General features: G+C 35.2%; 1 protein-coding gene and 1 non-coding gene across 2 annotated transcripts in view; both read right to left on the bottom strand.

Moving 5' to 3' along the window:
* The window catches only part of LOC129774927 (centaurin-gamma-1A), a 478,174-nt gene that overhangs the window by 208,378 nt on the left and 252,656 nt on the right, over nucleotides 1-17,140 (bottom strand). The gene's annotated exons all lie outside the window — the stretch shown is intronic.
* On the bottom strand, nucleotides 12,968-13,040 carry Trnak-cuu (transfer RNA lysine (anticodon CUU)). Its single transcript has one exon. It is a non-coding gene; the product is annotated as a tRNA-Lys (tRNA).

Below are 17,140 nucleotides of genomic sequence, written 5' to 3'. Positions count from 1 at the left end.
TTCGTTATTTTCTTTTCCTAGCAAGTGTGCCGAAAATACTAGAACAGTAATTCCATTTGTTGGAGGCGCATTTATGACCAAGGCCATGAAGTATTAACTTTGTCCTCTGTCTAATAGGTACCAAAGATTGATGAAAATGAGGGAAGTTCGCTTCGAAAGATTGTCTAAATTGTATTCGTCACTGTGTCCCTTCAAAAACTCGATCGCGTAAATGCTGATGACATGTTAGGACGAGTTGTATATGACGAATTTCATGCCAACTCGACTGGCGGTTGGCAGCACCATCTCAGAGAGTAGTGGAACGTAGTGGATGTAAGGACATGGGTCATTTAAGCAACTGTGCATACTTGAAATATTCGAAAAACAATTAGACTATTTTTTAAAAAAAGCCAAATTTTTTTTTCCTCAATTTTTACAAAAAATTCTAACTTAAAAACTATGATACCTACAAAATTCATGTCAAAGGATGAAATATTGGACATTTTCGTATTATTTTTTTACGAAAAAATACCAAAAATTTCGCTGAAAAAAAAGTTATTTTAAAAATTAAAAATCATTTTTCTCGAAAAACGTATTTTGTTTAAATTTCCAAAAATATATATATGAATAGCCCTCACAATTTCCAACAAATCGTCCATACATCGGAAGATGGGCAATTTTACAGGGAAAATGTTTTTCTAACAAGAACTTTTTTATATTTTCTTTGAAAAAAAATGCAATCAATCCTAATTTTGTTTAAATTCAAGATAGCGATATAGTGTATTCGACAAAGTTTTAGATCTTATAAAAAATGTGAACTTTTGTCGAAGACGTCAACTTTCTATCTGTTATAGTTTTTGGAATATGAGTCATTTTTGTATGAAGACTCCTGAAAAAAATAATGTTTTGCTCGTAACATTTTTGTGTGTAAATTCTCGCGTTTGACATGTTTACAAATAGAGAAAAGTTAGCAGAGCATGTCAATTGTGATTACATAAAAATACATAAAAATGTGACGAATTAAAATTAATAATAAAATATATTCTATTTAAACATTAATAATAAAATATATTCTATTTATCAAAGAAAAAAATGAAAAAGTTGTTGTTCGAAAAACCTTTTCCATGTAAATGTGCCCATCGTCTGATGTATGCAAAACTTATTGGAAATTCTAAGGGCTATTTATATCTTTTTTTTCAGAATTTTAAAAGCATGTTTTCGAGAAAAATGAATTTAAATTTTCAAAATATTTTTTTTTCAATGAAATTTTTTTCCAGAAAATTCTTTGATAATTTTTAATGAAAACCTAAGTGATTTTCTACATTTCATTCTCTGATCATCTTTTTGTAGATGATATAGTTTTTAAATTAAACTTTTTCGAAAAAAGGTGAAAAAACTCAAAGTTTAAAAAAAACCTACAAAATAAAATATCAGACCTACAAAATTTTAGTCAAAGAATGGAACGTAGGAAATTATTTTGGTTTTCATGAAAAATTATCAAAAATATTTTTGGAAAAAAATTTGATTGAAAATTTTTTTTATTAAAATCAAAATTCATTTTTCTCGAAAATATATGCTACAAAAATTCTGAAAGAAATAGATACAAATAACTTCTAAAATTTCCAACAAGTTTTCCATACATAGACAGAAAAGAGAGAAAAAGGAATTTTTATTTTTAAAATAATTTTTTTGAGAAAAAGGAATTTTTATTTTTAAAATAACTTTTTTTTCAGCGAAATTTTTTTGGTATTTTTGTGTGAAAATTTAAACAATTTCCTACATTTAATCCTTCGACAAGAATTTGACCCATGTCTTTACACCCACAACGTTTCACTACTATCTGAGATGGTGCTGCCAACTCTTGAGACGAGTTGGCATGAAATTCGTCATATGGGTTTACAACTTTGACAAGGCAAACTTGTCACCGTGGTTAGGAATGGCGCCTTCCAAAACAGTCGAATCGAAAAAAAAACGTCAAACTTGCTCAAACATCACAAAGGTTGATTGATTTTCTGATAATCAAGATATTGTGTACGCAGGCAATGAGGTATATGTCGGAGTGGAGTAGTGGTGGTGGGGTGAAGTCCAATTGAATGAAGAGGCAGATTTATATCATCTAGCAAACATCGTATTAACCTGATTTAGTAACGGCATACTTCAGTTTCAAAGCTCAAACATCCGACAAAATCCGAAAACGATTTCATAAAATGCGTTTGGACATTGTTACGATCATTCGGTTAAACGTTAGAATAAGTATTTTATTTTGGAAAGGACATACTTTTGAAATGACATTTGAATGAAAGATGAATATTTGTGTTCTATCGAACAATTTTCTTTTTTCTGGCAGCATATTTGAAATTGTTAATATCTCAACACAATCGTGATATTTGTTTTAGCGATTTTTTTTTGTAATAAACGCTAGTATTCTGTCACAACTGAATGAATACAAGAATTAAAATCTAGAAAAAATGCATCTTTTAATTTTCAGATTACAGAAATAGGCTAATGAAATGTCAATTATGTCGACAAGCGTTCATCTATCCTTCGGTTCAAACTTGCATACATTTCAGACGACTTTATTTCCCTCTAAATTGAGTTAGGTGTAAATATACAGCCATTCCATGCCAAACCGATATAGTGGTTCTCAGATTTTCGTGAAAATTGGTAGTTTTGTTCTTTATCGCAAAACATTAGACCCGTATTTTTTTATTTTTTTTGTTAGGGTGACCATTTCCATTTTAGGGTTGTCCGAAAAATCAACTTTTTCCTCTTTTTTCCAAAAATGACTTTTTTCAAAACTTCATAACTTTTGAACTACTAGACCGATTCAGATGATCGACATATCAAATTAAAGCCAATCAATCTTTTTTGAAAAAATACTATACCTGCAGAAAATTTGAATTCTGCTCTTGTTATTATTGATTGTATTTGTTTTTTATTGTTTTCATTGTCTCGGGACCAAAGGCGCTATAGTTTTTTATATTTTTTCTGGAAAGCTGAGGATTTTTCACATAACATATCTCGAAACCAGGGAGGCGTTTTTTTTCGTTTTTGAGATATGATTTTTCATATTTACCCGATGGTCCAAAAAACTATTTCCCCTTTTTTCCCAAAAATGACTTTCTTAAAAAATTTATTACTTTCGAACAACTGGACCGATTCAGATGATCGACATATAAAAAAAAATAGCGAAAAAATAACAAATTTGCCAATTAATTGGATTATAATCACTTACATTCTGTCCAATCACATAGAAATGTTGAACAAAAACTGAAAACATGTTAACTTTGAAAAATCATAACTTAAAAACGAAAATAACACCTCTCTGGTATTCGGATATATTATGTGAAAAAAACTTCAGCTTTCAGGAAAATATATAATAATTAATAGCGGCCTTGGTCCCGAAACGATGTAAGCTATAAAAAACAAATATAATCAATAATTACGAAAACAAAATCCATTTTTATTCAGATTGTAATATTTTTTCAAACAAGACTAGCTCATTGGCTTTAATTTGATATGTCGATCATCTGAATCGGTCCAGTAGATCAAAAGTTATGATTTTTTGTAGTGGAAAAAATGGGAAAAAATGATTTTTTGGACCATCGGCTAACTTTGAAAAATCATAACTCAAAAACGAAAAAAAAACGCCTCCCTGGTTTCGAGATATGTTGTGTGAAAAATCCTCAGATTTCCAGAAAAAATATAAAAAACTATAGTGCCTTTGAAAACAATAAAAAACGAATATAATGAATAATAACGAGAGCAGAATTCAAATTTTCTGCCGGTATAGTATTTTTTCAAAACCAGGTGATTGGCTTTAATTTGATATGTCGATCATGTAAATCGGTCTAGTAGTTCAAAATTTATGAATTTAAAAAAAAATCATTTTTGGCAAAAATGCGAAAGAAATGGTTTTTTTGACCAGTCTAAAATGGAAATGGTCACCCTACTGAAAAAATAAAAAAATACGGGTCTAATGTTTTGCAATAAAGAACAAAACTATCACTTTTCACGAAAATCTGAAAACCACTATATCGGTTTGGCATGGAATGTCTGTATAGATACTATTTATCCCATACACTGTCCCATGTGTGTTCTGTTTTATTCGAGGAATAAAATTGACTGAACTTTCAAATCAAAATATTGTGACTGCTCCGTCGATTGTTGTATTTCAAAATTCTTTCCGGAGTGGATTAACTTGTTTCGTTCACAATGCCTATCACCTATCAAGCAATCAAGCCAGTCAAACCTTTTATGCAGGCCAATGATAGGAAACTTCTGGATGACCTTCGGCGAACGTTAACCAACCCAGCCACTCATCTGCGAACTGAACCGGAAAAACGGTCAACGGCCGCAAAAAAAGCAATGTTTTCGCTTGTTTTGGGCCGTGCGCCGCTTTCCCGGTGAACCTTTCAAAATTTATTATGCTAATCATTATGTCCTTAGTCCTCGGATTTTGATCCATCGCCCGATTCAACGTAAAAGCAGGTAGCCAAAAAACCCGCGCTGATGTCCCTTCCGATTGTTAACCTCCGCCGGTCCGAATCCTTTCGACGTCCTTTGTGGGATACGGTGTGTTGTTTGGGAAAGGACCAACGCAGCGGCGATTACCGGTAAGATTATCAAATTTCAACGAGTTTGCTTTGGTGCGGTGGTCAGCTTTTGCGATGCCATCGATGGCTAGCTAAAATGATAATGTTCTAACGAGTGATTGAGGTCAGAGGCCGATAAAGAATGACGTAATGGGTTCGCTGTACAGCTGGCATCCGACCATATCAAATTCACAAAACAGGAAACGACGGGCTCGCTCGCTTGGCTTAAAAAATGCCGAAAATTTGTGCATTGCGTTGAATCAAATCGCATCGCAATTCGTGGACGAATGACAAATTGCTTCGCAATTTATCAACCCGACATCCACCCCATCCTGTTGCCACAGTGAAATAAGGTTCCCGTTGTGGTGGCTCATACCCCCGTAATAAATGTTTGCCTATTTATCACCGATTCGATTGACCTCAATATTTGCCAAAATATACGCAACCCAAAAGTCCTGTGCAGAAAAGAGCGCATTGTTGCGAGGAGGAAAACGTTTTCCAGCTTAGTGCGGTGTTTTGCAGTCGCCAAGCCAATGATACGGTGAGTTTAGTTAAACAAACGGAGTTTGGCAAATATTTGAATAAAGCGGCCCACCCCAAATAGGCGTGTGATCTGTGTTTGTTCTGTCCAAAGGGAGGAATAATTTGCAGAAAAATGGGAACGATGTGATGCGTCTACCCGGTTGGCCGGCTTTGTGGTGAGAAACTAGCAAAATGTTGATTAATTGGAGTCCATTTATTAAATTTAAATTTGGCGGGAAAATGCAACTAGATTGTGGGAAAGTACAAATATTTACTTATGAAGCAAGACTACCAGACCAGGTTGACCGGAATCAAAATAGAAAGTACGATTAAGTATCGGTTCTATTGGAGCATTCCTATTGAATTGAACTGAATATAAATAAATCTTTGTTGGGCTAATGAATCAAAACTGAAAAATTCATCGATTCAAATAAGTCCTTATTAAGGTTTAATCCGACCGAAATATTGGCTTCGTACCAGGGACTGCTGGCAGCGGAAGAAAGTGCGTTCGGCGGCAATAAATCTTTCTCCCTCCGAGCGGCCACCTCAAATGCATCCTTTTCCACACTATTAACCTCTTAAACGCGCTCCCAACAATTAATCGCATTTCCGGCGGATCGTACCCCAGCAGCCAACATTAATCGCAATCAACCGAAACCTTCGCCTAGCGCCCTAGCAGCCCGGTCCCAGTCCAACGGCGGTGGTAATAAATCAATTGGCCTTGGTGCATCGATTCTTCGATTGTAAACCAATCGATCCCGATTAGAGGCGATTTAAATTCATTTTCACCTAGGAAACCCATCGAGAGAGGCACTCAAGTGCTAGGGCGTTTCGTAGTTTCCGTAGCGGGAACCCTTTCTATGAATGCTCCGAAAGGTGTGTGTGTGTGTGTGTACTTTGCAGCGTTGTTAAATAAATACGATTGCAGGTCCTGAATGGAACAATTTTGTTTCTTCAAGATTTGTACGCGCTTCTCTCAAGCGTTCGTTTTTGTTACCTCCAAGGCAAGGGTGCGAATCGGAAGGATACGGTTGAAAAACCGAGCGAAGGAAAAGCCATAATTCTTATAAATGTGACATCGCGATGAATAGATAATACCGTTTAATCCTTAGCAGTGAGTATTAAGTTTGACACAAACAAAAATATTGTCGCCCAGCCCGTGTGCTTGGGGGACAGGAGAAATAAAAACGATGTTTTATATCTACGAAAGGATTCGTGAATTTGGACGCGAGATTTTTTTTCAGTATAATTCAACGATTCAAGGGGTTATATAGAGATAATATGGAACGGTGATCTACTTGCATATAATCGAATAAATTGAAATTGTCAGCGATGAGTGAGAAACTCGTTACGACTCAACAGAAAATAAGGTTAATGATGATAGTTCGAGAAAACCTGTTATTCCCGAATTGAATTACAATTATAATTAACTAATTGACCCGGCAAACGTTGTTCTGTCATATAATTTATTCCTAGAGAATATTTTGATTGGTAAACATAACGAATACATTTCAAGAGAGTTTGTACGCGAAACATAAATATGTGTACCTCTTTTTTTCGAACTTCCCTTTTTATTTTAAATATCCTATATATTCTATATATAAGAAAAGCATAGTAAATTTTTCGAATTTTCCTCTTTATCTCAAATATCCTCCAAAGTGTTCTATCATTCTAATTGCAATTGCAAAAAATGCAAGTAATACCTGTGTTGAGACGGCAAAAGTTACTTCTTGGAAACTAAGAGCCATTCAAGAAGAAGAAAAAGATGGAGAGGAACTGATTTCCAAGTTTTTCTCCACATCCGAATGTATTTGATTGACTCTTTCAGCTTTAGCCTGACGGAGACGAAACTTCTTTGTTTTCCACTAATGAAGCCTATAAACCGTGTTTGTAAATTATAATTAAAACGATTGATACAATGTTGTTTTACACTGCACTGTTCTTTGGAATATAACCAAAAATTGAGAGAGCGTTTATTGTTAGAATAAAAAAGTATAGTAATGTGTTAAAGAAAACCGCCACTGTAAGACAAAGTGATTTGCAACACGACAATGCTCGGCCGCTGAGGTTACTGACTTAAACGGTTTAATTGTGATTAAACATAATAATGTACTAAAAGCTAGAAAATAATTAGGCAAGTAGCAGTTAGCAGTTATCACACCTCTCCTTCATTAGTCTAGGGCATTGATAAGACTAAAATAAAAACGTCGGACATATGATGAAGTCGCTAATTGTGGATAATAGAAATCCATTTTAGTCTTATCAATGCCTCAGACTAATGAAGGAGAGGTGTGATAACTACTAACTGCTATTTGCCTAATTATTTTCTAGCTTTTAGTACATTATTATGTTTAATCACAATTAAACCGTTTAACTTAAAAATTTTTTTTACTTATTTTATTTTCTAGTTTTTAGTACATTATCTGTTTCATTAGAATATTTCTCTACAATAAAACCATTGTACTGTATTCTATCTATCCAAAACATTTCATTTGATACCGATATTAAGTGGATTGCAGAAAATACATAGTGTGTTCTCCAAGTCAAGTTCGTCCGTTTGATACACATATCTCAATCAACCTGTTTTTTGAGATGATATGGAATCAGCTATTTCGTAGCGGCGGCCAAATTGGATTTTTCCAGATAAGCAGTTTTAAAATGACAGCAGATATAAAGGTATTTAATAAATTCAGTCAGTTCCTATTGGTCAAATTTCTATTAAGGTGGGACAACCCTACAGACAGACAAGCATATATACGAACAGTTCAAGCCAAACAAAACCGTTTAATAAAGTAATTTACTATTTTGTGATTGCGGCCATCTTGTATTTGGATTTTTCATGATCTACTGTGATCTACTATTCAAGCCCTTTCATTTGATACTCATATTAATCGGTTTTTGAGAAAATATGCAGCCCGCTATTTGATAGTGGCAGCCATCATAGATTTGCATTATCTATAAATAACTGCGTTCTACTAGTCAAGCCCTTTCATTTGATAGCCACAATAATAGGGTTTTGAGAAAATATGTAGTCCGCCATTTTGTAGTGGCAGCCATCTTGGATTTGCATTTTCCATGAATAACGGTGTTCTACTAGTCGAGCCCTTTCATTTGATAACCATATTAACGAGGTACTACATAATATGTAGTCCGCCATTTTGTAGTGGCAGCTATCTTGGATTTGCACTTTTCATAAATAACCGTGTTCTACTAGTCAAGCTCTTTCATTTGATACCCATATTGATGAGGTTTTGAGAAAATATGTAGTCCGCCATTTTGTAGTGGCAGCCATCTTGGATTTACATTTATCATAAATAACCGTATTCTACTAGTCAAGTCCTTTCTTCTGATACCCATATTAATGAAGTTTTGAGGAAATATGTAGTCCGCCATTTTGTAGTGGCAGCCATCTTAGATTTGCATTTTTCTTTAATAACCGTATTCTACTAGTCGAGCCCTTTCATTTGATACCCATATTGATGAGGTTTGAAAGAAATAGATGATCCGCCATTTTGTAGCGGCCGCCATCTTGGGTTTTCAAGATCATGAAATACGCAGTTTTATGATGACTACAGAGATAAAGGTGTGTTCCAAATTTCAGATCAATCGGTCAACAGGAAGGGGGTCAAATTTCTATTAATGTGCGTCAGCACTACAGACAAACATGTTACAAATATACAAACATGCAAACATACAAACAGATTACAGGGCAAGCTAAATATAACCGTATAAAAAAGTGATAAATGGTTCTTGTAGGGCTAATTTTTATTGTAAAATGCAAAGACATTAAAATAATTGTCATGAAAATTAAAATATGAAATTAAAAATATAAATTATCGAATATAAAGAAGTCTGTTATGTTATGAAAATTTTAAATATAGTCAAATATAGACCGAATAAATAAATTACTTAAAATTTTCACCCTAGAATGCATTCGCAGAATTTGCACAAAATCGGGGCTTGCACTTTAAAGAAATTTTTCAAAATATCTATTCATTGATAATTGCTTCGCATGCAACTTCAAACGGAAAGAAAAGTAATTCAACGCTGTTCCTGCGTCAGCCTTGCGGTTGTATCACATTTATAACCCACCCACAGTTTTTTTTTTTTGATCATGAAGACATGTCGGGGTTTTCTGATTCAGCATCCATTGAATTAGATGTAGGCTTACATCTAAAATAGTGCTATAAGAGGATGTTTAGTTTTACTCTAGACCGCGATCAGCCAAAATAGTATATTAAAACTAAGAGTTAATTTGGGAATAATGCTGATCTCTCGCGTCGCTCAGCTCAGAAAGCAATATGTGCAATGGAAAAGGCGTTTTTTAGATGCTGTGCTATTCCTGTATTTATTGCTTCGTTCTGCCGATATACAGGTCGATACCGCAGATGCTACGCTGTATCAAGGGAAAGGTATAAATTATTTTACTCTGAGATTTTTTTTGAGTTTCATTCTAAACAGCCGACCATTCCAAGCCGTACCGATATAGTGGTCCTCAGATTTTCCTGAAAAGTGGTAGATTTGCTCCTTATCGCAAAACATTAGTAATTTTTCCTGTAATTTTTCAATTTTTTCGTTAGTGTGGCGATTTCCATTATAGGGTGGCTCGCAAATTCATTTTTTTCCAAAAATTACTTTTTTCAAAACTTCATAACTATTGAATTGCTGAACAAATTCAGATGGTCGACATATTAACTTAAAGGCAATTAACTCTTAAAATTAAAATTAAAAAAAAACCTTTTTTGAAAAGATTGAGTTGCGGAAAATTAGAATTTGGTTTTTCATAGTTTTCCTGGTCTCGGGACCAAGGGCGCTATATTTTTTGATATTTTTTCATGAAAGCTCAGGAATTTTTACATAACAAGTACCGATGGTGCACAAAATCATTTTTTCCCTTTTTCGCCCCACAAAAAAATCATAACTATTGATCTACTGGACCGATTCAGATGATCGACATATCAAATTAAATTACACTTGCGAAAAAAATTTAAAATACAGTTTTCGTAATTTTTGATTGTATTTATTTTTTATAATTCACATGGTTTCGGGACCAAGGACGCTATATTTTTTTTTGTATTTTTTCTTGAAAACTGAGTTATTTTTACATAACATACTCAACAATCTGCAAGGTTTTTTTTTCGTTTTTGAGTTATGTTTTTTCATAGTTCATTTCCTAGAAATCATGACACTGCGGTCATGTTTCAGAATCCGTTCTCCTATTTTTGTTTTGTGGTTGTTGGGGTTTGGAAACCAAACACTGACGATCTGTAACATTTTTAGAAAGCGGAAAAAAATTTACACATCATAAATATCACAATAATTTAAAAAATGACAAAATTCGGAAATCTGTATTGTTTGATCTCGAGATATACCGTTTTTAATGATTTTTATGCCGATTTCTTCCAATACATGCATTTTCAAATATTTGCAACTTTGAACCGCTTGAACAGATATCGATCCTTTTACGGCAAATAAAATGTGTTTGGATGTCCTATCTTCTATTTCTAGGCCCTTGTTGTTGAACACGATTAAGCGCTTTGGATTTACGAGTACTGCATATAAATGGTTCGAAAGCTATTTAAATGACAGAACTCAACGGACTATTTTTAATGATACAATTTCGAATCCCCTAGGGAATAATCTTGGAGTACCTCAGGGAAGTGTATTAGGGCCCCTTTTATTTATTATGTATATCAATGACATGCGAAGAGTTTTACGATTTTGTGATATCAATCTTTTTGCAGATGATACTGTGTTATTCATTGCAGCTAATGATTTAGATCAGGTCGTTTTACATTTGAATGGAGATTTACATTCTTTAAGTAGATGGTTGAAGTATAAGCAATTGAAATTGAACATAAGTAAAACTAAATATATGGTAATCTCGCGAAATCGTTTAAATGAAAACGTATCTATCGTTATTGATAATGAGACTATTGATCGAGTTCGGGACATTGAATATCTTGGCGTGATTATTGATGACAAACTCAAGTTCAACACTCACATTGACAATGTCATCAAGAAAATTGCCAAGAAGTATGGACTCTTATGTCGATTGAAAAACGATTTAACTATTTGCAGCAAAATACAGCTATACAAACCAATCATCTCTCCTCATTAAGACTTTTGCTCTTCCATTTTATTTTTAGCCAATGACACACAAATATCGAGATTACAGCGCTTGCAAAACAAAATAATGCGGTTGATACTAAAATGTAACAGATTCACTTCCTCATCTTTAATGTTGGACGCTCTGCAATGGTTATCCGTGAAGCAAAGAATTGTTTATTTAACTATGGTGTTCATTTTTAAAGTAATTAACGGTTTGCTGCCTCGATATTTGTGTGATCGAGTTGAAAGAGGAAGTGACTTTCATAGTTATAACACTAGAAACGCGAATGAAATAAGAACACCTAATTTCTTGTCATGTGCTTCACAAAATTCGTTGTACTTCAAAGGAATAAATGTGTTCAACTCGATGCCAAGACATATTAAATGCGCAACAACACTTACAGAATTTAAGAGGCACTGTATTTCACATGTAAAAGCTGTGTTCTCTTAACAGCTGAACGAGTTTTTGTTTATTTTTATGACGAAGATCTTTACTGACGAAGTTTTATACGAACGGATAATTTAATGTGGACAATTTTTTGCAGTTTGTTTTCAATATTTTCAATGAATCTGACGAAGTTTTTTTTTGAACGGATTATATTATGTAGATTATTTAATTTTTTTTTAAATCATCTTTTTTTAAATTTGTATTGATCTCTATTATGTCTGTCATGATCTTGGTGATGATGGACTATTTTTATTTTTATTTTGTCGTTCTTATAGTTGTATTAGTTTAAAAAAAAATAAAAGTAGTCTACAAAAGTTTGAGCGTCGCGCGCGAGACACAGATATAAAGGATATTAAATTGAAAGTTTTTTTTAAGTGCCGGTCTAGGAATTTTTCGTAAAGGAAATTTTCTCGATTTCTCTGAATGAGGGTATTCACAGTCAATCTAAAACAAGGCTGGCGGTTGGACTTGTGCTCTGGTGGACCACTTGGCTTCAAGGGCCTCGTCGGGACCGTATCGGCTCTGTGGCGGACATGACTGAGTATTGGCTTTTTTGGACATTGCAATTTTTTGAACTTATATCTGTGAATAAAATCAGTTCGTTTTTCATGTTTGCTAAACTGATTTCAATGTTGAAAAAAAATAAATTATCTTTTAGATAACTCGTCTTGCTCAAACCTCTGTAGGGGAAGGAGGCGGGACCATCATCATCATCATCATCTGGGAAAAATATCAAACGCGAAAACCTTAAAAAAATTGTGTTTGCTTTTGAGTTGAGACGAGAAAGTTTTTATATAATTGTTGGAGAACTAGAGCTTGTTTCACATAAGATATCGACAATTAGCGATATGTCCTATTGTTATTGAGATAAATCTATTTTCTGAATATGAGATCATATGTTCTCTTTAATCATAAATCTCAATACCAAGAAGACAAACCTTTTAACAAATCTTTTTTGTAACATATTTTGTAAGAAAAGGTTCAGCTTTTAAATTTATTTTTTTAAAGTCAGGTTCTCTTTGGGCTCGAAAGCTCAAAAAGCCCGACCATTTTCTGACCATCCTTTTCAAGAAAACGTACCCTTGGGGCCAAATGAAACAAATACGAGTCTACAGACTTTCGGTAACAAATGAACATAGATTGATTGAGCAGAATCGGAAAATTTTTTCAGTGTATCCATCTTCCATGGAATTGCTTTATTTCAACATAACGCTCTGCAGAGTGAGTTGCTGGTACAATGTATTATTCCTTGTCGAATAGACAATGGCAAAGGAATTGATGTTTTTCAGGAAACTCATTTTCAAAAATAGAGCGCCCAACGTGGGGCTCGAACCCACGACCCTGAGATTAAGAGTCTCATGCTCTACCGACTGAGCTAGCCGGGCTTGTGTGGGCATATGTCCTTTGATTGGCACTATAGGAAAAAAAACATAAGCGGACCAGCCTGGAGGGATACATTAAATCCAATTTGACATCAACATGGATTAAATCAAAATCGACTTAAAGGTTGTACTTGCGCTGCACTCCAAGGTAAAAGAAAACATTTCCAACTTTAGCCCTTGCACAACAATTGCACAGGGTAAGAGTATAAGAGATGTAATTTGCGATTCCTATACAAATATCGCTTTAGCCAACGAGTAGTCTAGATCCTTTATTAAGGTAGACAATTATCTTTGAAGCTTTCAAATTGGGTTTATAGGCGCGTGTTTTTTGTGTGGCCCAACAACATTGTCGAAGACTACATTCAGACAAAAATATATTAGGTTACAATTGTTTAGAAGAAACGTAATTTTTGATGACACGCCTTTATCGCTAAATAGTGTCAACTAAAATTGGTCAAATTTTCAGCAAATTCGAAGAGGGTTGTTATTGAGTTCCCAGTGAAATTGATGTTACTATTACTGAAAACATACACAATTTTTCAATTGATGATTTTGAATCACGAGTAATGGGTACATGAGGACAACGTAAAAAAATAATATTGGAGATGCGGGGCATCGATCCCCGTACCTCTCACATGCTAAGCGAGCGCTCTACCATCTGAGCTACATCCCCTGATAAATGACTTCAAAAACAATTACATAAAATGCCCATTGTATCGTGCTTGTACGTATTCAATGTAGACCATTCAACTAGGATTGGGCGATCTTTATAAAAAGACCGACCTTGTCGAATCGATTTTCCAAACGGCTTGGGGATCGATCCACTGTTTGAATCGGTACCAAAGAATCGATCTTTGAAAAATTAAAAATTTCTATATGAATGGCGTCTTTTCTTTAAACAGGGAATACAAATTTCATATTGTTCCTCAGCATAAAGGCCACAGCCGCAGGGAATTCATCTTGTGCCGCCAGGTAATCGTTTTATTAAATAAATTAATTGAAAAAATATTATTAGAAAATCAACAACCACCCAAAATTCAGCTTACAATGATCACATAAAAGCCAATCGTGCCATATATCTGTCATTTAGTCGAAGTCGATTCTTGATATTGGCGCCAGTTTTAGAAAACATCCTTTCGCCTGCAATTGATGTCAACATCAGGTTCAGTGGTCCTATGCAGAACTGGTTAAAGTTCATCATCTTAGTAGCTGCCGCTAGTTCTGTCTCTGTCAGCGTTTGTACAGAAGTAAATCATAGAAGAAGCGGTCCAAATGTTGACATTATGTTAAAAAAAAATAGATGGCCTTTGGTGAGATAAAAAATCGATTTATACTGAAAAACGAATCTACAAAAAGATCTAAAAGATCGAAAGCAAAAAAAAAATCGATTTTCTAAAGTACAAGAGATCGATCCAAAAAATCGGAAATCGGAATGGAAAAGATCGATCTTCTAAGAATCAATCCGAGATCGCCCAATCCTACATTGAACACATATTGAACAATATCTAATTGAAAATTACATTTTTGCTCGTATCATACAATGCTTCCAAACCCGATGTCAATGTATAAATGGCGTCTCAACCTAAAAGAGTAGCATGGTAAGGAGATTCTATCATAACAATTTTCTGTTTTACTTCATATGTCAGGTGTTCTACCACGTTTTTTAAAATCAATTTTATTTATTATAGGGAGAGTTGACAAAAATTTAAAAAAATAACTATTCGGATAACATTCAAGACATTCGAGAAAAAATAAAAATGATTCCGAATTATAGGTTCCAGAGTACGAATTCGATTCAGATTAAGATTTACGCGCAATTCAGAATTCTGATTATGCAATAAAGTTTTGAAGATTTTTTCCAGCTAATCAAATCCAGCACATCAAATTGCATCACGGAAAAAACGCTGTAGAAATTTAATTTTTAGGAATTATATCTTCAGCTTTCGCTTATAATCAGATAAGAGTGTATAGATCACGTTGGCCATGCTTCACTGTCAATTTTTCGTAAATTTGGAAAAATGTCGTCGAACGAAAAAGAGCGTCGTGAATTAATCCTGTGCACTCATTTCGAGACTCCGGAGTTGCCACATCGGGACATCGGTAAGATGCTGGGAATCGTCCAATCCACGGTCAGCAAAGTACTAAAACGATACTTCGAGAACCTAACCATCGACCGGAAGGTGAAGAACGGCAAAAATGGATGCTCCGTCAGTGAAAAAGGTCACAAGCGCGTAGTTAAGCAGTGTAGACGTGATCCGAGAAGTTCGGTCCGGGATGTCGCCAATAAGCTGAATTTGTCAAGTTCAGTCGTCCAGCGGACCAAGCAGCGGGAGGGCCTGCGTACATACAAGGTTCAGAAGGCTCCTAACCGCGACGAAAGGCAAAACATGGTGGGGAAGACGCGAGCCCGGAAGCTGTACACCGAAATGCTGACGAAGCCGCATTGCCAGGTAATGGACGACGAAACCTAAGTCAAAGCGGACTTTCGTCAGCTGCCGGGCCTGTTGTTCTTCTCCGCAGAGGACAAATTCAGCGTTCCGAAGGAGATTCGCAAGCAGAAACTATCCAAGTTTGCCAAAAAGTACATGTGTGGCAAAGCGATCAAGAGCAAAAAGTGTGGCAAGCGATCTGCTCTTGCGGAAAGCGGAGCGCCCCCTTCGTGATGACCGGCACGGTAAACGGGTAGGTTTACCTTAAGGAGTGCCTACAGAAGCGCTTACTACCACTATTGAAGCAGCACGAGGGCCCGACCATCTTCTAAGGACTATTCAAAGGACGTGTTGGAGTGGTACGAAGCCAACGGGGTCACCTTCGTGCCAAAGGAAATGAACCCGCCCAACGCGCCGGAGCTTCGCCCAATAGAGAAATATTGGGCGATTATGAAGCAGGCCCTCCGGAAGAACCCAAAAGTTGTCAAATCGGAGGCGGACTTCAAAAGAAAATGGATTTCTGTTCAAAAAAAACTACAACCTGACGTTGTACAGAACCTTATGGACGGGGTAAAGAGGAAGGTGCGAGCATACGGGCTTGGGCTCGAAGTATGAATAAAAAGAGAATGCCAAAATTTGTTTAATAGTTTTTATTTTACTGTCTAAAATTTTCAAAAGGATCGGTCTACTGGGCGATTTTCTACAGCGTTTTTTCCGTGATGCAATTTGATGTGACACACCCTTTATCTGGATTTTGACCTAATCTAAATATCTAATAATATTTCCTGAATAAAACTTTTACATTCAAAGACCAGATTCGAACAGAGAATAACGTTCATGCAATTCTAAGACATTTGGCATCAAACAATTTTTTTTTTGAAAACCCCGATTTCCCCCTTGGGTGATTTTTCGATTTTCAAAAAACTAAAATTTTGAGATCTGCGACAATAGTAAATGAAGTTCGTATGAGCTAATATTTTGCAGATGGTATTTTATCGTGCAAATCAACATTTCGGAGGGAGTCCCGTTTGAAAAATCGATATGACGATTTTCATTGGCACCCTAAACCAAACGTTTTGCTTCGTATTCCGTATTCCGTCCCAAAGTGTCGAATTTCTAACCAAAAAAAAAAACAAAAAAACAAAAAAAATCGAGATCACAGTAGATCTCGACGTTTCATGCAATTTGAAGACATTTGGCATCAAAACATTTTTTTCGAAAACCCCGATATCCTTTACTCCCTCCTTGGGTGATTTTTTGGTTTTGAAAAACTCAAACTTTGACCGCTGTGCGACACTAGTAAATGAAGTCCGATTGAGCTGATATTTTGCACAGGGTAATTTTTCGTGGGAATCAACATTTTTAAACAAGTTCGCTTTGAAAATTCGAGGGTCACTTTTTTCCCATAAATCCATTGGCACTCTAATGGACATACATATCAGGAAGCGGAAGTCCTATTCAATGGTCTCGGAGCTGCAGGCAATGCCGCAGCGGCAGCGACTGAATAAGATAGTCAAGTCGACCTACACAAAACATGCCTACACGCATGTTTTCGTTAGCCATGGCGAATGTTCCGGGTAACTGCCGGAAGACCGTTCGCAAGGGTGTAGAATTGCAAGTAAGCATTATTACCTTCCATGGGAAATTTATCAAACTCAATTATCTGTCTTAGCT

This window comes from Toxorhynchites rutilus, chromosome 3 (genome assembly GCF_029784135.1).
Source record: "Toxorhynchites rutilus septentrionalis strain SRP chromosome 3, ASM2978413v1, whole genome shotgun sequence".
Classification (NCBI taxonomy): Eukaryota; Metazoa; Arthropoda; class Insecta; order Diptera; family Culicidae; genus Toxorhynchites; species Toxorhynchites rutilus.
This window is presented reverse-complemented; position numbering and strand designations above follow the sequence as displayed.